The sequence below is a fragment of the Mus musculus genome, chromosome 7 (assembly GCF_000001635.26).
Source record: "Mus musculus strain C57BL/6J chromosome 7, GRCm38.p6 C57BL/6J".
NCBI lineage: Eukaryota > Metazoa > Chordata > Mammalia > Rodentia > Muridae > Mus > Mus musculus.
Window position 1 is genome coordinate 123,619,574 of NC_000073.6, and position 23,346 is coordinate 123,642,919.

At 42.9% G+C, this 23,346-nt stretch overlaps 1 long non-coding RNA gene across 1 annotated transcript in view; it reads left to right on the plus strand.

Annotated features, from left to right (window-relative positions):
• The window catches only part of Gm30335, a 47,741-nt gene extending 27,552 nt beyond the window's left edge, over positions 1-20,189 (plus strand). The window contains exons 2-4 of the long non-coding RNA XR_378478.2: positions 17,914-17,994; positions 18,325-18,340; positions 19,527-20,189. This is a non-coding gene — a long non-coding RNA (predicted gene, 30335). The remainder of the gene's footprint in view (positions 1-17,913; positions 17,995-18,324; positions 18,341-19,526) is intronic.
• The last annotated feature ends 3,157 nt before the right edge of the window (positions 20,190-23,346 follow it).

Consider the following 23,346-nt stretch of genomic DNA (forward strand, 5'->3'; position numbering starts at 1 on the left):
GAGGAGTTCCACAGGAGGAAGGAAAGCAGGGTGTGCTATCGGGATCTGCTTAGTCCCTTGGCAATGGGGACAGAGGGAGAGGAGAGGCCACATCAGGTAGACGGCTACTGAGTTGAGAATTGGAGTAGGGGATTGGATTTGGAGGAGACAAGGGAGAGCTAAGGTAGCGGGTAGCTTACATGCTTCCCTGGTCTGTCTGCTTCCAGGGTTGGCATGATCAGGGAGCTCCCAGGAAGCCTGTGGAAGTTGGAGGCTGGGGTGGGGTGGTGAGGGAGGGTGTAGGAGAAGATCTGAGTGATCATCATGCTGGAGATGGGGACAGAGGAAGGGGATCATAGCAAATAGTCTCTTATGGAGCTGGGGCCCACCTTGGGGAGTTGGATTTGGGGGAGAGGAGGGAGAGTGAAGGTCTGAAGATCGTCTACCTGCTTCCTTCCATGTCTATATTCTTAAAATGTATTCTATTTATCTATTGGCTGATTCCTGGGCTGGTGCCATATTATTTTATGATTTTTAAAAATTATATGTTGTGGTATATGATCCTTTATCAGCATTTTCCTCTCTTAAGATCTTAGCTGTTTATGTGTGTATGTGGGTGTGATTGTATTCAGTCAAATTACTAAGTCCCAAAATTATTGGGACTCAATTTTAACCATGTACAATAGGTCCATGTATGAATTTAAGGAACAATGCCATGTTTCTGAAATAGTGATTTTCCTAATTTAGACAATGGCATATGCTTCAGCCTCTTAGAGTTCCCATTTTTGTCTTTTCATTTAAAAACTATAATTCATCCAAATTTTAAATTAGACACCTTTATGGCTCACAAATATTATGACTAGTGTCTCTTTTGTTTTGCTTTTCAAGTAGATATTAAACACATTCACGCTGAGTGGTAACTCTTCCTAGTGCTGCTCCCTTCTTCCTCTGCCATGCTCAAGCTGCACTGTTGTTAAAGAGGCTGCCACAGGAAGACCACGTGACCCTGAACCCGGGGCACAGTTCATTCCAACAAGAGACCACGTCTCAGTGTTCAGGCGTCACCTTTTTGGGATTGGCTGGTGGTGAGGATTGAAGCAAGGATCACCTATGAGAATGGAGCTAGGGCAAAGTTGGATTCACATCCTGGCTCCATCAGGTGGCCTCTAGATTCAAGTCTATTGCACCCAAGGTTGCATCCACGAAGCCAGTCCAACAAAGTTTTCAATTTAGTTTGTAATGTTGACAAGAACAGTCAAGGATACAGAAGCAGCCAGGGGTGGGATGGGACTTGGGAAGATCACCTTTGGCAATGTTATAGAGAGGCATACATGGCTTGTGCTGCAGAGACTATGTGATGCTAAGATGATTGGTAAGAGATCGTAATGAGCTCTGAAATTTGTCTGGCTTGAAGGTGCTATCCTTTCTTCTCTCTCTGGTGCTGCCCAGATATCTCCTAAACACCACGTGCATACCCGCTCTCCGTTTCCTTCTGCTTCTTGCCTCTGCTTGCCCCTCCCCTACAAAACTCTAATTCTGTCATGCTTCATTTGGTGGTAACGGCAAACTCTACGACGGCCCATTTATTTTCTGGTTTGGGGAGAGAGTCCATAAAACCAAGAAAAAAATGACTTTTTCCTCTTTTATCCGAGTCTCTCTTAGCAGCATAAAGGCTTTGAGCCAACTGCAACAATAGATTGTCCCACTAGTGACACATAACATCAAAATCAGCTTCGTCCCCTGGAATAACAAATAAGCATACTGCCGTGTATCCTTTGTGATGCTCTGTTCGAACCGGGCCTTTCCATCTAAGTCCCGGCAGATGGTGAAATTTTCTTGTCCTTCCTTGAGAGCACAGCTTAGCCACAGAAACGAGGTGCTGTCACTTTCCTATGCTCTTTTTTTTTTTTTTTAGGTTGTAATTGCCCAGGTCCCACTGACACTTGATGGAACACCTGCCATTAACAGATCACTCAGAGTAGCACAAGGAAGGTAAACTCGGAAAAACCTTGTTTATTGAGGTAGATATTCAACAGCCAATTCAGAAACCCTTGAGTGCTTACTATTTGTGCATTGTCACTCAGGATGGGGCACCAAACTTAGATAGGTGGTCCTTACCTTAAAAAGCATGACTGTTAGCAGAGACAACAATCATTAGCAGAGGACAGACAATACAATGTGGCAAGTGTGATAAGGAAAATGTCTGAAAATCACTCTGGCCATAGGTTGGAGTTAGATGGAGAAAGCATACTTGAAATACATTTGACAGATAGGGCTGTGTGCTAAGTGCTCGGATGAGCAGCATAGCAATGCCCAACAGGACAGTGGAGAGAGGCATGGACAGAGATAGGGGGTGGGGCAGTAAACAGGCATTAATTAAAAGTGAGTTACCCTGCTAAGTCTTCAAAAACTTGCAAATCCTGAGAGCGAGAGGAAGCTTCTGGGACTGCAAGGACACCAACGGAAGTTTGTGTTGTCATGTGTCACAGTAGAAACGCAAGTTGTCACCAGCCTGTTTAGCTTCATAATCGTGCCCTGTTCAGCTTAAAAATATATGATATGTTTGTCCTGAGTTTCCTCTGTTTGACAATCTGTCCTATATAATAAATGAAGGTATTTTAAAGGCAGTAACACGAAAGAGCTTAAGGAAACATGGCCCTTTCTTACTATGAAATATTAAGTAGTTAAGGTTAAGTTAATAAAACTTATACCTACGTTGTTGTTGTTGTTGTTGTTGTTGTTGTTTTAACCCCAAAAGGATGCCTGTTATATGTTATCAAAGAGCATGCTGCTGAGGCTGTATGTAGTACAGCTTCATTCTGGTAAAAATCAATGAAAGACCTTCCCCTCTCTCCTCCCTTCCCTTCCTTTGTCTCTCTCACCCCTTTGCTTTCTTATTCCTTCCCTTTCTCTCTCTTTCCTTTCTTTGAATGAGTATGGAGAAAAGGAGCCAGGTAAGGCACTAGGGAGGCTGAGACTAGATGAGTTCTAGGGTACATACCAAGATCTTGTCACAAAACAAACCAATCCAAACAGAAGGAATAAACTCCAAATGGTAACACTGGTGACTTTTATAACCTTTTTGTTTTGGCATGACTGGTTTCAGATATACTTTCTCCTGCTGCATATGTGGGCTTCAGGGTTGTCTCAGTGGGCAGTGCCAAGTCTGATGACCTAAGTGACCTAAGTGTGATTCCTTGAACCCAAATGGTAGGAGGAGAGAACAGATCTGGGCATGCCTGCCGTCACATACATACTTCTTGTATACCATCACACACACACACACACACACACACACACACACACACACACACACACACACACTACATCCTGCTGAGTCCACTTTGTGTTATTTGTATGAAATATGTTTAAGAATGACCACTTGGGATTGAATAATTTATTAGGGGGCTCATTCCTGGAGAATATTGATTCTCCCTGTCTTAATGGTCATTAATTAACTTCCTGTAGCTCTTCATCTATGGATGAGATTTTATGAAAGTTCCCCCATCCAGAATGACATGTCAACAGGGGTCATTATACAGAACTTTTTTAGGCATACACCTTTGTTCCCATATATAAACGACATTCTCTCACAGTGGATACCCGAGTCTGTTGTCTCTTATCTCTCTTCCCACTCTCCCGAGTCTTTGGTATAAGGCTGTGTTGTAGATGTATCTTTTGGAGATGGTCACCCTATCTCTATATGATGAACAATACACCAGTTCTTCACAGAAGTGAACAACACAACTCACCAACCCAGTCAGTTGTTCTCTGCACGACCAGTTGGGGATTTCTATAATGGCCTCTTCATGCTGCAAAAGGCAGCTTCATAGTAGCTTTGGTCTGAAGTTTTCTCTGGAAGTTTGCCCGACTTTGTATAAAATACAGAAAGAGTGGGCACATAGTAGGCTCTTTTTATCCATCTTCCACTGATATTTCTAGTTGTGGGTTCTTCAGATCCAAAACTGGAGTGTGTGATGCATATCCTTATACCCAGGGATAAGTGCAGTTCTCAAACACGGTGACCCACTTGCCAACTGCACCAGCAAAGGCTGGGTGATGACCAAGACTATACTTTATAGGAAATTAGCCTAGGTCCTGCTAGCACAGACTCAGGGAAGGCTGATGGCAAAACTGTCATCAAAACACAGAGAAACTGACTGTGGGGCACTCGCTTATTATCAGTTGATACATCTATAACACACCCACTAATCAAAGGCTCAGAAAAGTGGAGAAAAGATAGCCAGAGTCAGAGGCCCAGGGTTTCTGCTGTGAGACAGTGTTTTCTTCTTTCTTTAAAAAAAACTATTTCTTTTAATTCTTACTTTAAAATATAATTACATTATCCTCCCTTCCCCTCTGAACCTTCTCACATACCTCTCTCTCATTGCTCTTTAAAATTTCTAGCTTTTAAAAACATACATACTAGTAACATTATACATACTGAGCAGGTTATGTTTAAGAATATGTGTGTATATGTATGTATTTATATGCATATATATACACATATATACATATATGTATGTATACACATACATGTACCTGAATGAATGTAATAGTTTTGTTTATTATTGATTAAGTTATTTACTTTACAACCTTGATTGTAGCCTCCCCTCTCTCTTCTCTTCCCAGTCCCTTCCTCTCTTCTCTCCTCCTCCAAAACACTCCTCCTTTCTTCTCCTTAGACTAGGGGAGACCTCCCATGGATATCAACCAGCCTTGGCCTATCAAATTTCAGTAAGACTAGATACATCTTCTTCTACTGAGGTTAGATGAGGTAGCCCAGTTAGAGGAAAAGGGTGCAAAGGCAGGCAATATAGTCATTGCCCCTGCTCCTGCTTTAGGAGTCCGGCATGAAGACCTGGATACATAACTGTTACATATGTGAAGAGGGCCTAGGTCTGTCCCACACATGCTCTCTGGCTGGCAATTCAGTTCCTATGAACCTGTATGGACCCAGATTAATCAATTCTGTTGGATTTCTTGGTGTGCCTGTGACCCCTCTAGCTCCTTCATTTCTCTCCCCATATTCCACAGATTTCCCAAGCTCCACTTAATGTTTGGATGTGGGTTTCTGCATCTGCTTCCATCTGTTGCTGGATGAAGCTTCTCTGATGACAAGTTAGGCTAGGATTCTGTCTGCAAGTATGGCAGACTATCATTAACAGTGTCAGGGGTGGGCTCCCACTCATGGTCTGGGTCTCAAGCTGGTCTAGTCATTAGTTGGCCCTTTACTCAAATTCTGCTCCACCTTTTATCTTTGCACATCTTGTAGGCAGGACAAATTGTGGGTCTAAGGTTTTGTGGCTGGGTTGGTGTTCTTATCCCTCCATTGGAAGTCTTGCCTGGACACAGGAGATGGCTGGTTCAGGCTTGATGTCCCTCATTGCTAGGAGTCTTAGCTAGGATCACACACATTGATTCCTGGGAGTTTTCACTGTTCCTGGTTTCTTGTTCACCTCAGAGATGTCCTCCCCCGCATCATATAGTTGTCTCTCCCAGTACTTTTTCCCTCCATCCTCCTCATCCCTCCTATTCTCATCCCTCTTTCTCCTCCACAGTCTGCTCCCTTCATTCACCTCCAATGCCTAATCTATTTCCCCTTCTCTGTGATAGTCAAGCATCACCCCTTGGGCCCTCCTTGTTACTTAGCCTCTTTGGGTCAGTAGATTGTAGCATGGTTATTCGGTACTTTATGACTAATATCCACTGATAAGTGAGTACATACCATGTTTGTGTTTCTGGGTCTGGGTTACTACACTCAGGATGATATTTTATAGTTCCATCAATTTGCTTGCAATGATATTTTATGGTTCCGTCCATTTGCCTGCATGCAAATTTCATGATGTCATTATTTTTAATGGCTGAGTAATACTCCATCGTGTAAATGTACCACATTTTCTTTATTCTTCAGTTGAGGAACATTTAGGTTGTTTTCAGTTTTTGGCTATTGCAAATAAAGCTGATATGATCACAGGTGAGCAAGTGCCATTCTAGTATGGTGGAGCATCATTTAGGTATATGGCCGGGAATTGTATAACTGGTTTCTTGAGGTAGATCTATTCCCAATTTTCTGAGAAACCTCCAAATTGATTTCCAAAATGGTTGTACAAGTTTGTACTCTCACCAACAATGGAGGAATGTTCCCTTTCTTCCACATCCTTGCCAGCATGTGTTGTCACTTGAGTTTTGGATCTTAGCCATTCTGACAGGTGTAAGATAGGATTTCATAGTCATTTTGACTTGCATTCCCCTGATGATTAAGGGTGTTGAACTTTTCTGTAAGTGTTTTTTGGCCATTTGAGATTCCTCTGTCAAGAATTCTCTGTTGAATGGCTAAGATCAAAAATTCAGGTGACAGCAGATGCTGGCGTGGATGTGGAGAAAGAGGAACACTCCTCCATTGTTGGTGGGATTGCAGGCTTGTACAACCACTCTGGAAATCAGTCTGGCGGTTCCTCAGAAAATTGGACATAGTACTACCAGAGGATCCAGCAATACCTCTCCTGGGCATATATCCAGAAGATGCCCCAACTGGTAAGAAGGACACATGCTCCACTATGTTCATAGCAGCCTTATTTATAATAGCCAGAAGCTGGAAAGAACCCAGATGCCCCTCAACAGAGGAATGGATACAGAAAATGTGGTACATCTACACAATGGAGTACTACTCAGCTATTAAAAAGAATGAATTTATGAAATTCCTAGCCAAATGGATGGACCTGGAGGGCATCATCCTGAGTGAGGTAACACATTCACAAAGGAACTCACACAATATGTACTCACTGATAAGTGGATATTAGCCCCAAACCTAGGATTCCCAAGATATAAGATACAATTTGCTAAACACATGAAACTCAAGAAGAATGAAGACTGAAATGTGGACACTATGCCCCTCTTTAGAATTGGGAACAAAACACCCATGGAAGGAGTTACAGAGACAAAGTTTGGAGCTGAGATGAAAGGATGGACCATGTAGAGACTGCCATATCCAGGGATCCACCCCATAATCAGCATCCAAACCCTGACACCATTGCATACACTAGCAAGATTTTATTGAAAGGACCCAGATGTAGCTGTCTCTTGTGAGACTATGCCGGGGCCTAGCAAACACAGAAGTGGATGCTCAAAGTCAGCTAATGGATGGATCACAGGGCTCCCAATGGAGGAGCTAGAGAAAGTACCCAAGGAGCTAAAGGGATCTGCAACCCTATAGGTGGAACAACATTATGAACTAACCAGTACCCCGGAGCGCTTGACTCTAGCTGCATATGTATCAAAAGATGGCCTAGTCGGCCATCACTGGAAAGAGAGGCCCATTGGACACGCAAACTGTATATGCCCCAGTACAGGGGAACGCCAGGGCCAAAAATGGGGAGTGGGTGGGTAGGGGAGTGGGGGTGGGTGGGTATGGGGGACTTTTGGTATAGCATTGGAAATGTAAATGAGCTAAATACCTAATAAAAAATGGAAAAAAAAAGAGTTCTCTGTTGAGCTCTGTACCACCCCCCCTTAAAAATTGGGTTCCTGTGTCTAGTTTCTTGAGTTCTTTATATATTTTGGATATCAGCCCTCTGTCAGATATGACCCCTGTGAAAAGATTATTGGCCTACAAGGGGTCATGTCCCCCAGATTGAGAAATGCTGATGTAGTATATACTCTTGTATCTTTCTGCATTAGTCAGAGTATGGCAGGCTCTCGGATCTTAAAGTATGGAGCTAGGACCCTAGGGTACCCCTGGGACCTTCTCAGGGCCTCAGTGTATTATCTAGATTTTTTTCGTTGTCTTCATCAAACACCTGACTAGCACTCAGAGGAGAAAAAGATTTAGGCTCAAAGTTTTTAGGAGACAAGTCCCTCATGGTGGGAAAGGCATGGCACAGTGGGAAGTAGGAGCTTGCAGCATGGTCACTTTTCTAGATGAGAAATAGCTGGAGCCATTGTGGGTTCTCTTTCAAGGCCCCAGAGACCTGCTTCTGCTTGCTAGATTACAGTCCCAAAGACTTCATGATCTCCCCAAATATGTCACCACCAGGTAACAACATGGGTGAACCATGAACCAGTGGAGAACATTCCTGACTCAAACAAAAACAATCAGAAAGGCAGGGTGGAAATTTATGAGGAAACAAAAACCATCTCATAACAAGACTGACACTTGTTATGTATCAAGGCATGGCAGCTCTCTCAGTAGTCACTTGGTGCCTCATTACTGCATACTTGCATGGACAGGAACACTCTCTTCATTTATAAATGCCCTTGGTGGAGCACTAAAAATGATTATTAAAAAATCCCAAGCCTTGAGTTTATCTGTCTTTTACCATTCTGTGTGATGAAATGGCTTGTGTGCAGCAGACTCACTGCAAACCCTGTGTGATGGTTGCCTTGAGAAAAGGAGAACTTTCAAAATGTTCAGGACCACCATCCTTCTTGTTAAATTGTTTGTTTTGAAAAATGTAGTTATATCTCATGAGCTACCTGCTTTTTCTTGAGGCCCCACGCTGAACTGAAGAGTTGTCATTATTCTTTGTGGGTGTGGCCATTGGTGGGTTGCCATGTTCCAGCAGATGGTCCCACAGGTAGACATCACTAATCAGACTCGGTGGAGAATTAAAAAAAAAAGTACAACAATATTTTCACTTGAAAACACACTAGAGAGACAAACAAAGATTTCTGACATGAATATTTGGAGTACAAATTTCTTTTGGAGAACAGCTGAAAAGAGCCTGGCACTTTTAAGAAAAAAAAAACAACGCCGTATTTATTGGCACTGGTAGAGTTTGTCTTCTGGGGCAAACATAGCATAGCCTCCTCATTTGTAGAGATGTTTTGGGTGAGACTGGGGGCATTGATTGTTGTCATTTGAAATCTAACTAAGAAAATGTCCTAGCATTTGGAAGATCTCCATAACTCAGTGAACCAACATGTCCAGATGACCAGCAACTGATGTTGCCAATCACACAGTTAGAACCTCCATCAAGTTGCAAGACAGTTCGATGCCTTGTGATATAGCAGAATATGAAAGTTCATTCACAGGAATTAATAGTCTATACTGAAAACAACCTTTAAGAAAATAAGCACTTGTCAAATTCTAGTAGAGTTTCAAAGAGGAACTATGCACAGCCATCTGAAAACGTTAATTATAATATTCTTCTCTTTTAATTACACATGTGGAGCTGAATCTGCATTCTCTTCAACTAAAGCAGCACACCACAACAAATCGACTGTAGAAGCAACACAAGAATCCAGATCATTCTACTAAGTCAGATGTTTGCAAAAGTACATAAAATTATTCCATTTTTTATCACAAAGTTTGTCTAGACTTTGTTATGTAGCAAAACCTACCTTACCTTGTCTAATGCAAGCCTATGTCTCAGGATGATAACTGTGGCACTAATGTGAAGGGTTAGACAGGGATGTATATATGGATTTAGGTGGAGAGAGAAAAACACGTAAATGGATTCTCTTTAGGTGGTCTAGATCAGGATCTGTACTGAATCCATGGTGGGGGAATATGAAGAAGAGGCGACAAAAAGATGCTATGAACCCAGAAACGTCTACTTTTGTTCTAGGACTGTGGCAGAAGGGAGAAGTGAGAGACAAGTTTTAAGAAATTACATTTTGGTCCCTGAGAAAATGCTGAAAAGGTTAAAAAGATCAGTACCTCTGTGTGATGAGCAGAGAAACCAAACCAAACCAAACCAAACCAAACCAAACCAAACCAAACCAAACCAAACCAAACCAAACCAAACCAAACCAAATAAAACCAAACAAACTCAAAGGATTGCATTTAGATCAGTTACATGTGGGTTCCTTGTTAGTCAGGATAGGAAGGGCAGCAGCAGAGTTTATGTGGCTCTTGCTGTGTGCCTCTCTCTCATCCTTTCAGTCTCCAAGCACAATGACTTGTTTATTACTCACGGAAACTGAGATGTGGGAATGGAATGATTGGTCCAAAGGCCACCATTAGTAAGTGGCAGACTGAGGCTAAGGCTCCCAAGTCTGAGCGTTCAGTCAGTTACTCTACACGTTGGTGTTCAGTAGCTAGTTAACGATCTGAGTCCAGGGATGGAGAGGGCTCTGGGGGGTACACAATCATGATTTCTGTTTATTAGTTCCAGCAGATGGCCACTTATTCATGTTTTCTCACTGTGACAAATACTTGAGACAAATTATTTAGAAAGAGGAAATGTTTAATTTGGCTCAGAGTTTCGGAGCTTTCTGTTCATGGCAGCTGGGTCCGTTCTTGCTGCTGTTAGTGTGGCAGGCCATCACAGCATCATGATGCAAGGCTGCAAAGAAGTAGAGCTGCTTGTTCTGTGGCATTCAGGAAACATATCCAGAAGAAGAGGGCCAGAACAGGATAGAACCCCAAGAATAAGCCTCCCCAGAGACCTACTCATTCCAACTAGGTTACACCTCTGAAGGTTCTCCCCCTTCCACAATTAATGCCTTGAAATTCTGATTCTATCAATGGATTAATCTGTTGATTATGCCATAGTCTTTATAATTCACCTGGAAGCAATTGGCTTTATAGCTGAGGACTAAGCCCTCAACACATGGTCTTTGAATGGGATGGGTTGTATTCCATATTCACATTGAATTTACTACTTTTCCATCGCTATGATACAACACCATGACCAAGGCAACTTATAGAAGGAAGAGTTTATTTGGAGTATTGTTTCAGAGTGGTAAGAGTCCATTATGGTTGGAAGGTAGAGTAAAAAGCTGAGAGCTCACATCTTGAACCACAAACATCAGAAAGAGAGCAAACTCAACTGTCACAAGTCTTTAATTCTCAAAGCCCAGCTCCAGTGACATACTTCCAACAACAAGATCACACCTCCTAAGCCTACTCAAAGAGTGCTACCAACTGAGGACCAAGTATTTAAATGCTTGAAACTATGGGGGCAGGGATGGACATCTCATTTGCAATGATAATAATTTTCTTCTGTCTAGCCACATTGGGCAATAAAATGTTGAGCAAACTGTATTGAACATCCTCTGTAGATGGTTATATGAGGATGTAGCAGAGCCTCTTAGGATTCCTTTTTACAGTAGGTAAGCCAGTCTGTAACAAGTCAGTACCTAAGAGATATAGCTTTTAACACTGACAAGAATGCCTGCCAAAAAGCTAGTTATTAGCCATGAGGTTTTCCAAAGAACTGCAAAAATGTATCATATTCGTGACCTTTGTATCATTGTGATCACAGTACCTGGTAGAGACAATTTAAGAGAGGAAATATTTATTTTGGTTCAGTTTCAGTCCATCATGGTGGGGAGGTGTGAAGCAGCAGCTCAGATCATGGCAGTTGGGAGCGTGTGGGAGGTTGTTTACATAATGGCACAACAGGAAGTAGAGTGAGCCTGGAAGTGGACAAGAATAACACCTTCCCAAGGACTTGCCCCAGTGAGCTGCTTCCTCCAGTTAATCACTATCCCCTAAGGGTTAGGTCCTATCTCCCAAGGGTTCTACAGATTATTCAAATAATAGCAGCATCTTTGGAACAAGCATCCTAACCATGAACTTGTCGGGGATCATCTCAGGTTTCAAGCATAGTGTGCATCTCTCTAATACCCCAGGACTGATGGATGTGTGTAACACCCTGCACATGCATCTTCAGAGAGCAGCACTCACATAACATTGAGCTTGAGTGGTGCATCCTTGAGCTGCTCATGCAGGGTAGACCTCATTCCTTTTCACCCATTAACATGCTTCTATGTCCTAGTATCCTGTGTCCATTTTGAGGCTCTGTGTCATGTGAACATTTAGCTTTACTTCTTGGGTTAACTTGGAAATGAGGAGATGCTTTCTCAATTTTGCTCTGACCACATCAATCACAGTTTGGAGCTTAGCTCATGTTGATAAGACACGTCACAGGGTGTTTTTTTTTTTTTTTTTCTTTCCCACTCCTATTTCATGCTGACAACACAGTACAGGTCCCCGACTTGGCATCTTGGAGGGGTGAAGAGGAAGGAAGATAAGAGTGTTCTTAGATTCTATGTGGGGCTTTGGGGGTAGCTGGGAGGGAGCCTCTGATAGAGATGTGTGCTTCTTATATGGACCTTCTTTGGGAAGTAGACAGCAGGTTCCCAGGAGTTGAGTGTGACCTCGGGTTCCCTCCAGCCACATCCAGAGAAGCTTTTGTTACAACCAGGATGAAATCCCCAAGAGGTTTATCTCAAGTTGCACTCCAAGAGTCCTTGATTTATGGCCCAATTCAGTTGAAGACAGTCAGCTCCATCAAAATAAATGTAAAAATGGACAGATGTGAAATGCCAGGGTGTCTCATTGAAACCAAAGCATTATTTCTTTGAGATTTGGATCCATATGTATAGCATACTTCTTATTTCCAGACTTTTACATGACACATTTTTTGAAGTAATGTATTCCAGATGTTTTAACCGCCTGAATGTTCCTAAGATCTTCAGCATACTGGATTCATCTTGTTATTTGAAATTTAAATAAAACTGGTGTTAATCTTATAAACCTGAGCACCAATGGAAAAAGAGTGGCAGAAATAAGAAGCCAGTGCAAGTTACTGAAGCACCTGGAGAGATCCACAGTACTGAGCTGTTAACTCCTGGGGAGAAGGAGGGAGGGGTTGTGTGTGTGTGTGTGTATGGGGCCAGGGTTGCAGCAGCCTAATTAACTGTGGAAGTAGGAGAGGCAGCAGTGGGCAGGTCAACCAGGACTCTTCCTTGTCAACAAGCTGGGACCCAGGAAGAAGAACCTGGCTTTCCCTTCTGAGTTCTTTGAGGAATTGCTGATGCCTCCCATTGCCTAAACCCTTCAGTCAGCAGAAGACACACCAGTATTTGTCAATTCAGACCATAGATGAGTTTGTTCTCCTGGTGCACTGGGCAGAGTCATGAAGGTAGTAGAAGGGAACCAGTGCAAATGCCAATCTCATCAACAGTAGACCTAATGCTAGAAGTTGGAAAGGAGCCTAGAATAAAATGGGTTGTATGTGTTATAACACACTGCCTCTGCATCTTATAATGCCTTAAGCAGAGAGTTTATTTATTGCTATCATATAGCAATTAATGGTGAAAGGTTGGCATGATGCAGTTACTCAGGGGCCATATCTAACAGTACTGTAGGTTTCTATGTTTTAGAGGGATCATGCCATTTTAGTGCTGAGGATGGGAGAAAATTGTGCATATGATTTTTGCTGCTTCATCCCAGAGGAGACAACCATCCTCTCTATCCCACCAACTGCCCCTGGTTCTCTTGTTTCAGTTCCTTATCCTACTCTAGTTCCCTTCTTCGTTGGTTGCTTTTCTTCCTTTCTCATCTAGTTAATTTAACATCAAATTTATGCTCATTTCTTGTCAAAATTTGTTATTATTTTCTTTACCCCAGACTAACCTAGTGATGGTTAGTTATAACTGTAAACTTGAAACAACCTAGAATCACTTGGGAAGAGAGCTTTATTGAGAGATTTTCTGCTTTAGTTTAGTCTATGGGCATGTCTGTGGGGATTATTTTAATTAATTCATCTGGGAAGACTCAGCCCACTGTGGGTGGCAACATTCTCTAGGCAGGGTGGTGGTGGAGTCATGAACTATATAAAAGAAAAGTCAAGCTGAGCACAACAAGCAACAAAGCAAGCATATATTTATTCATGTCTTTCTACTCTTCATGGTGGATATGATGTGACCAGCTGTTTGAAGTTTCTGCCCTGACTTCCTGAGATGAAGGACTACAATCTGGAATTATAAAATGAATAGATCCCTATACCCCATGATACTTTTTGTCAGGGTATTTTATCACAGCAATGGAATAAGAAGGAAAGGCTAGGCTAGTGTAAGATGCCTCATTTTGTAAGCAAAACTACCCATGAGAGCATATTCTAATGAATAGATAGCTATTGCTCTAATGAACAGAAATTCTGAGATTAACTCTTAATAAAACTCAGTTTTTCATGACATAATCTCTCCACTGAAAGGTGACAATATTGAGTATCAGAGAAAAGTGATTTACCCATGCTCACACAGGATTTGGCTCATCTCCTGATTATAAACCCATAGATCTTTCTGCATTGGTATACCTTATCTCTCTCTGCATTTTCTTCTTATAAAAAACTAGCACTCCCTTAATACGGCTTCCAAACTTCACTTTAATCTTGTGCAGTTCAGTTCTGCATATAAAGAAGCCAGTACCTTGGTGAAAATCATTAATTTTCAGAAAGCTTTTTGTTTCAGCAAGTCCAAAGATAATTGCTAAAAATAGGTATATTCCCTGCAAGATGCAGTTAAAATTAACTCATTTCGTGGTTAGGTTTCCCAAAGGCACCAAGGCTGTGCTAAGAATTTGAGTATTCCAGCAGCTGTGACAAATACAGGCATACAACAAACGATTTCATTTCTCAGAAGCAGCCTCCAGTGCTTCGGGTCAAGGCAGATGGATGCAGATGCCCAGAGCTGCCCTGGCAGGCCAGGGTTTTCTAAGCAGTGAACAGGTGCTGTTTCTCATGAATGTAGGAGAGAAAGGGGAACAGTTACCAAGGTTTCATTCCTGGCTTCCTGGTGTTTCAATGTCCCATGATATGTTCTCTATATGGGAAACCTTCAATTAATACAGACAAGGCCTTTTGGCATTGAGAGGAGACCTCCCAGGTAGCAGAGAGTCCAAACCTAAAAGAAATCAGTGATGGGATTAGACAGGCAGCATTTTCATTTGTTTTTTTAGGAGGCAGTTCTTCCAAAGCCTTTGCATTCTTAGAGGCACGAGGAAGAGGCTGGGTCACTGGGACAGAGCTTGGCTTATTCCTTCCTGGGTGTTCACATGGACACCTGTCACCGTGTTTCTTCCCTCTCTGTCCATGTCTTTCTCCTTCCACCCATCACTCACTAATTCTCCTTCCTCATGACTCTCTTCCTTTCTTCTTTAGATCGTTCTGTTCACAAGTGCTGCAAAGTTCATCATCTATTCATCCTTGTAGAAGCTAGGTACCCTTTCTGTGCTCTCCACAGCTTTTTCAGCTTGCAAACCAAGTGGAGGTATTAGCTACTTTTCTCATCATTCAGACTGAAACGCTTGACAGAAACAACGCAAAGGAGGAAACATTTATTTTGGCTCATGGTTTCAGAGGCTCTCAACTCCTTATAGTAGTCAAATCACAGTGCCTCAGTCTGTGCAGGTGGGAGAGCTGCCTATGTCTATGGCCAGGCTCTACCTTCGAAAGGTTCTATAATTTCAAAGAATACCAATAGGTGGGGACTTAGTGGTCAGAAAAATGAAGCTGGGGGGTTATTTTAGATCCAACCACAACAGTGGAAACCCTGGATCATACAGGTATCCAACTCTAGATTTTTGAGGGAATATCATGACGCTTTTCAGTTCATCTTTGTAAACAGGAAGAAAATTCTGCTCCGGGTCATCAGCATCTATCCTTCAAATTGCTTGGAATCTATAGCCCAGGAACAGAAGCAATGGAAAGGGCATGCCTGTCCCTGAAAATTCAACACACAGAAGGCTGGCTGGGAAGACTTACAAGTCTCAATCTGGTTTTTGAAGACAACAATAAAGAAATACATTTTTTTTTTTGGTGGCACCCATGGCCACATTCAGCTATTGAGAACAGATGATGCTAGGACATGAGTGTGGTAGTTTGAATGGGAATATCCCCCATAGACTCAGCTCTTGAACACTTGGTGGGTGTTAACTGGGGAGGTGCGTTGCTTAGCTACAGGTAGTAGCTCACTAGAGGAAGGCTTTGAGAGTGCATAGCCTTGCCCTACTTCATGTTCTCTCTTGTTGCTGCTTGCTTGTCGTTAAAGATGTGATCTCTCAGCTGCCTGCTCTTGCTGTGGAACCTGCCGCCTGCTACCACGTCTCCCCACTATGATGAAATCTTATCCCTCTGCAACTACAAACAAAAATGAATATGTTCTTTCATAACTTGATTATGGTGGTAGAAATGCAGAATGCACAAAGATCCCATGTTCACATGCCTCAAGAGTGATGCCACTCCAAAGTGCAATGACCATTCTCCCATAGGGTTCTGCCATTGAGTCTCAAGTGTACTTTGTCTGGCTTGTCAATGCCATTCCAAATAATTCCAAAAACATTCCCAAATAATCTTACTACTTCACAGTCTTTGGGTGTTGCTTTTGGGGGATCCAAATTTAGGATGCTGGTTAATATCTAGTGCATCAAATGTCTGTGCACTATGCATTGGCAGGTGGAAGTCCATAGACGCCTTTTTTCTGCCTTGCTTGACTTAGAATTAAGGGCCTATGAAGGTCAAATTCTGAGGAAGTTTGAAGAAGACAATTGTTGGGGAAAAATTCTTAAAGTTCTTTCTAATATAGGTTGAGGAATTAAAACACAAGAAAGGCAGGGCCAGGAGTGCTAGCATACAATGGACACCATCACATGTGTATGAAATTGGAGCAAATTCCTGTGGAGGCCCAAGGAAGCATTGACTGTGTAAAGAACATATGAAGTCCCGAGTAAGTGTAGCTAGCGTTTGACACCAGCAGGCTGTGTTAGGGATCAGGACCTTGGACCCAGGGGACATTGGCAAAGCCTTCTTCTCCTGCAGTCCCTCATAGTGGACACAATGAAGTTCTTGGTTGTACATATTTGTTGTCACTCCCTCAGACAGCCCTGCCTGTTCCCAGTTTTGCTGTGTGTCTGTCCTTTTCTTCATTTCTTCATTGCCCCTAGTCATGTTTTGAGGATTTCAAAGGTCAGAATGTGGTAAGAAGCAGAGCTTGTCAACCTCAGGGGCTATTTGAAACTTTAACTACGTGACAGCTTGGTTATAAACAGTGAATACCAGGGACATCACATTCACTGTTTTATTCATACTAAAGGTAGTCTAGGCTCATTGATCTTACTTTACGTGGACTGGTGTTTTGCCTGTTTATACGTACATGTACTATGTGCCGGTCTGGTGCCCATCGAGGCAAAAGAGGTCATTTGATACCCTGGAATTGGACTTAGGATGGCTGTGAGACCTTCCCCGTGAGTGCTGGGAATTGTAGCCTGGGTTAGTAGCTATCTCTGGGAGAATAGCCATCTCTCCAGTCACTTTACTTCATATTTTAAAAATTATAGTCAGCAGAGCCATTTGTTTCCTTGTGTTTATTAAGAATGTTCATTTTCTTTCCATAGCCTGGCTATTCCACGAATTACTCAACAAATTTCTTTGAGGAAGGATATTTTGGTCAAGCCCTCTTTTCTTTTAAAATAAATATGATAAGAAATGTTTTACCATATGCATATGAAAAGATACCCACTCTTCCTCTCACTAAAGTATTACAAATTGAAAGAACAATACCATTTTCTCTCTATATTTTCTTCTTGTAAACATCAAAAGGCCTGGAAATAGCCCATGTGTATAGTTTTTGCAGGGTAATTGGTAACAAGATTGACAGTGAAATTTGATATATTAGTTTGAAGGGTACCTGAGCAATTTCTATCAAAATTTAGAACATGAATATCCACCACTGAAGAATTTTAAGAAAATTCATCTTACAACTATATTATATGGAACCACAAATATTATGATGTGTGTACACGTATTTGTGTGTGCATGTGTGTGTATGTGTTTACATACATGATTGTCTGTACAAGGAGAGACAAGGTAAGATGGAAAACTAGTAAAGATGTTTACTATTTTTTTCAGTGTAACCCTGAAAATGGAGCAGAAAGGAAAAAAGGGCTCATGGGTTCTAGAATCTAATTAAGCTTTGAGGATCACCTGGAGAGGGAGAACAGGCTAGTGTGCCCAGGTGCCATGGATGGCAAAGAGGCAGGCAAGAACTTGTAAAGATGGGTCTTCCTGTTGTCTCAGGGCAGGAAAGTGGCATTCTATCCCTAGAGCTCCAGAGAGGCAGCTTGACATACAGCAAAGCATGTTGAAGCTTTGTGGGGGCGAGGAGTTAATTTTCAAGACCTTTAAATGATCTGGTTGTCCATAGCTTATCCATACTGAGGGACTGAGTCCACAGAGGACAGAATTGTCTGCAGCCTTGGATCTGCTCCATTACCCGAAGAACAGGGTGAGTGAGCAATGCCATTTCTCAGAAAATCTACAACTACCCCTGTGTGTGTGTGTGTGTGTGTGTGTGTGTGTGTGTGTGTGAGAGAGAGAGAGAGAGAGAGAGAGAGAGACAGAGAGAGAGAGAGACAGAGAGAGAGAGACAGAGACAGAGATAGAGACAGAGACAGAACCCATATTATTCCTGGTGTCTCCATGTGTTCAGAACCTGTAGTCTCTATGAACCCCACCATATTTAGGTATTCTTATGTTCTTATGGGAGTTCCTTTAAGTAAACACGATTGATTCATTGGCTAATGGTAATTAATTTAATCTCTGAGCTCTCTTACAGGCTGAGATGTCAAAGGGTGAGCACCACTGATCCTCTGACCTTCAGTCACCACCCTCAAAACATTTCGGGAAGAACCCCATTAACAAACAGCTGTAAAGGAAAAGAGCTTATTAGAAATGAGAAAATACTCTTCAAAATGAGGACTGGAGCCATGGAGGGAGAGAGTACTGGGAGAGATGGCTGGACTTGGGTGGCATTTCAGTGGTAAGGTAGAAACCCAGTGCAATGGAAACTCCTCAGAATCTATGAGGGTGACCCTAGCAAAGATTCCTAGTAATGGAGGACAAGAAACCTAATCTGGCCATCTTCTGTCACCAGACAATTCATTAGAAGGATTGGGGTACCAACCTAGACATAAAATCTTCACTCTACAGACCTTTGTTCTACCTGCAAGATGTGCTGGGGTAAAGTTGGTGCTGAACTTGTGGGCGTGGCCAACCAACGACTGGTCCAATAGGAGATCGAAGCCAGGAGAGGGCGCTCACACCTGACACTTACCAGGAACCAGAGGCTGGATAACCCAGAGACATAGGATAGAACCAAACAGAACTAGAAAAAAGTCAATGAAATTATTCCTAATGATATTCTGCTATACTCATAGACTGGAGCCTAGCATAACCACCCTCAGAGAGGCTTAATCCAGCAACAGACAGAAACAGTTGCAAAGGCCCACAGCCAAACATTAGGTGGAGCTAGGGGAACCCCATTGAAGAGTGGAAGAAAGGATTCTAGGAGCCAGAGGGATTGAGGACACCACAAGAACATGATTCACAGAATCAACTAACCAGGGCTCACAGTTTGAAGAGAAAATCACAGATCCTGTATGGGTCTGACTTAGGTCCTCTGCATATATGTTATTGTTTTATAGCTTGGTGTTCTTGTGGGACTCCTAACAGGAAGAGTCAGGGTGTTTCTCAGTCTTTTGCCTGCTCCTGGGACCCTTTCCCTTCTAGTAGGTTGCCTCGTCCAGCCTTGATATGAGGGTTTGTGCCTAGTCTTATTGTAGCTTGTTATGCTATGCTTGGTTGATGTCCTTGGGAGGCCTGCTCTTTTCTGAAGGGAAATGGAGGAGCAGTGGATCTGGGGTGGGAGTAGGAGGTAGGGAGGAGGGACTAGGAGGAGAGGAGGGAGGGGAAACCGTGGTTGTGATGTAATATATGAGAGATTCATAAATAAAATATCGTTTTCTCATCCTTCCCAAGGAATCCTAACAATTTCTAGAGTTCTAGTCTGTGACTGAAGATGAAGCCCCAGTGTGAAGGGTTAATGACCTAAAGCATCCGGTAGACCGAGAGGCTCCCGAAGGAAATCTGACTTGACTGATAGCACCTGTGGAAGCATCTAATGAGGAGATCCACGTGCCAAACCTGCTTGTATCTACCACTTCCCGATTGCAGTGGAATAGACCTGCAGATGGACTTTTCCCTCACTAATTTTCTACCTTTTCTGTCCTATGTGACTCCAAGCCTCCTATGTACCACAGTCTCCGATAGCAATGAAGCCCTTCGGTTCTGATTAACGGCACAGTTTTCCTTCTGGAGATGCCCGTTAGCTTTCCTTCAATTCTATATCATCTCCATCAATACTGATCTGACACAATGCATATTTCTTATTGTACCAGAGGATCATAGAAATAGAAAGGAAACGGTGTATCTGAATTATTAGGCTCTCTGACCTATAGCCCAGTTACAACAGCAGTACAAAGTAGGGCCAGGGATTTGTCATCAATTCAGTCTTCTCTCCTTATTAGTATAGCTAAGGTATTACACAGTTCCAGAAGACTGTGAATTTATAGGAGAAATATCAAAACACCTGTGGTGGTTTGAATATTGTGGCCCTCACAGACTGATGTGTTTGAATGCTTGACCCATAGGGAGTGGCACTTTTAGGAGGTGTGGCCTTATTGGAGTGGGTGTGGCTTTGTTGGAGGAAGTGTGTCAATGTGGAGGTAGGCTTTGAGGTCTTTTTTTTTTTCTATTTTATTAACTGTTCCATTTATTTGCATCTCAAATGATATCCCACTTCCTGGTTAGCCCTTCACAACCTCTCCAATCCCACATCTGCCCTCTCCTTTCTCCCCTTTGCCTCTATGAGGGTGCTACCCCCCCTGTCCCACTGCTCCAGCATCCCCCTATGCTGAGGCATCAAACTTCCACAGGACTAAGAGTCTCTCCTCCCATTGATGTCAGATAAGGCCATCCTCTGCTATACATGTATCTGGAGCCATGGCTCTCTCCCTGTACACTCCTTGGTTGGTGGTCTAGTCCCTGGGAACACTGGGTGGTCTGTCAGCTGATGTTGTTCTTTCTATGGGTTTGCAATCCCCCTCCACTCCTCAAGTCCTTCCAGCCAGCTCCCCTACTGGGGTCCCTGATGGTTGGCTCCAAGTATCCACATTTGCATTGGTCAGTTGCTGGCCAAACCTCCCAAGGAACAGCCACACCAGGTTCCTGTCATCAATTGCCTCTTGGCAATGGCAACAGTGTCAGGTTTGGTGTCTGCAGACAGGATGGATCCCCAGGTGGGACAATCCCCAGTTGGCCGTTCCTTTAGTCTCTGCTCCATTTTTTTTTTTTTTTTTTTGTCTCTGTTCTTCCTTTGGACAGGAACATTTCTGGTTTAAAAACTTTGAGATAGGTGGGTGGCCCCATCCCTTGACCAGAGGCTGTGCCTATTTACTGGAGGTGGTCTTTATAGGATCTACCTTCCCTTTTCTGTGCATTTTGCCTAAGTCATCCCAGTTGGATCCTGGGAGCCTCTCATTTTCCTGGAGTCTGGTACCCTCCAGTGGCTATCCCCAGTTTCTCATTCCCTACTGCTACATATTTTTATTCAATTTCCCGACTCTCTGTACCTTTCTCCTGTCCCTTCCAGTACCTGATACTGCCCCCCTTGTTTCTTTCCCCTCCTATCTTCCTCTCAGGTCCCCTCTCCCTCCACCTTCCTTGATCATCCTGTTTCCTTCTCAGGCTTTGAGGTCTTATATATGCTTAAGCTATGCCCAGTGTGATACAGTTTCTTGCTGCCTTCAGATCAAGATGTAGAACTCTCAGCTCCTTCTCTAGCACCATGACTGCCTGCATATGCCATGTTTTCCACCTTGAAGATAATGGACTAAACCTCTGAAACTGCAAGCTGTTTTGTGTAGCTTTTGCTACCCTGCCTAAGCTCTGGGAAGGGGTCACACTACCAGTCCCCACCCAGCTTCCCCTGAATCCACGGATAATACACACATACACAGTTGTTCCTTTTCAACTTCCCTTTGGACACAATTGCTGGAAGCTATTATCTCCCACCTGGGAAATTGTTGTTGGTATCAGGACCTCTGAAACCCGTGACATTACATAGGCGGGACTCAAACACCTGTTGCCAAGGCAACGGCCACCATATTCCCAGAATCCACTTGGCTCACGTCCCACCTTTACCTGTGATTATGTCATCACCCATATAAAAAGAAAGGCTCCCCTGATATCTCTCTCTCTTCCCCACTTCTCTTTCCACTGTCACCTTGTTCCTCTCTCTCCCAATAAACCTCACATGGAACTGTTTGGCCTGGTGTGGTTCTTCTGAAGCTGTACAATATTCAAGATCATAACAATCATGCCCTTAACAATATTCTTGTAATCCACACCTCCCACCTGCTCTAAACTTTAGTTGCTAAGATACATCTAGTCCCTGCTAAACATCCATGACCACTCACCTATAGGAGTGGCCACAGGCCTCTGCTCCTCCTGAGACCTCACATGGCTGCTTGGTTCTTCTCTCTCCAAAGCATGGCAACCTTTCCTCTTCTCCCTTGTGTCTGTCTCCTTCCTCCAGGGACCCAGAAGTCCCATCTATTCCTTCTGCCAGCAATTGGCTCATTGCTTCTTTACTGCCAGCAATTGGCCCATGGCCTCTTTACTGACAGATAAACAACCAATTGGGGGAAGAGAACAGCATCAGAAACACCCCCTACAGTAAGCCAACCCCAGTTAAATGTTTTTCTTTTTAAGAGTTGCCTTGGTCATTGTGTCTCTTCACAGCAATAAAATCCTAATTAAGATAACACTTAATTGTTTTTGTAACATTAGAATTTAAAATAAAAATCAGGGGCTGGGAAGTGGTTTCAGAAGTTAAGCTCACTGGCTGCTCTTCCAGAGGACCTGGGTTTGTCCAACAATTGTCTAAAACTTTAGGCTCTGGGTACCTGACAGCCTCTCTTGGCAGTGGTGGTCAGGATGCCTATGTGATGAAGACAAACATGCAGACAAAACACCTACTCATACACATAAAATAAGTGAAAGAAATCAGGTAAGTAGCTATCTTGAAAGAGATAAGTTCTTAGGAACATGAAATAGGAATAAGAAAATTTGAACCTTTTAGAGATTTGGGGCATAAAACATACTGTTAAAATGAAAACTATCTTGCTTGTGGATATATTGAATGACAGAATCAAGAAGCCTAAGAACAAACCAGTGAACTGGCGGAATCAGTCCTTGAACTCTCCCAGGAAGTATCTGAGAATAAGGAATCTATAGACGAAAAGAGGGAATCCCAGGCACTAGAAATCCACTAGGAATCCCAGAAGGAGAAAACATATGGTTGGTATATAGGTGGTAATTTTGCAGAATTAAAATGTAAAAGGATACATAGGCAAACAGGACCCAGGAGCCCTAGGTTCCTGCAGTGTCACCATGAACCCTAATCCAGACTGGCACTGCAAACCACAGAGGGATCTCGAGAAGATTCAAACACGGTAATTTATTATTATTTATTTACAAGAAACAGCTTGTCCTTTGGCCTCTCCTTCCTGCAGGGCTAGTTCCAAGCTATTGCTGAAACACTTTCCAGCACAGACCAAGAATGTAAATTGTGCAGCAATTTCCAGTACAGAGCCTCCTGGTCAGGTTTTGATGGATAAAGGAATGCAAATGAGGCCCAGGACCCTTGTTAAGCACTGTCTGCCTGAGTCACCCTGATCAGAGAGCAGTGTCAAGGCTGCAGCTGTGGATTTTAACCCATTGAGTCCCCAGTGCAGTT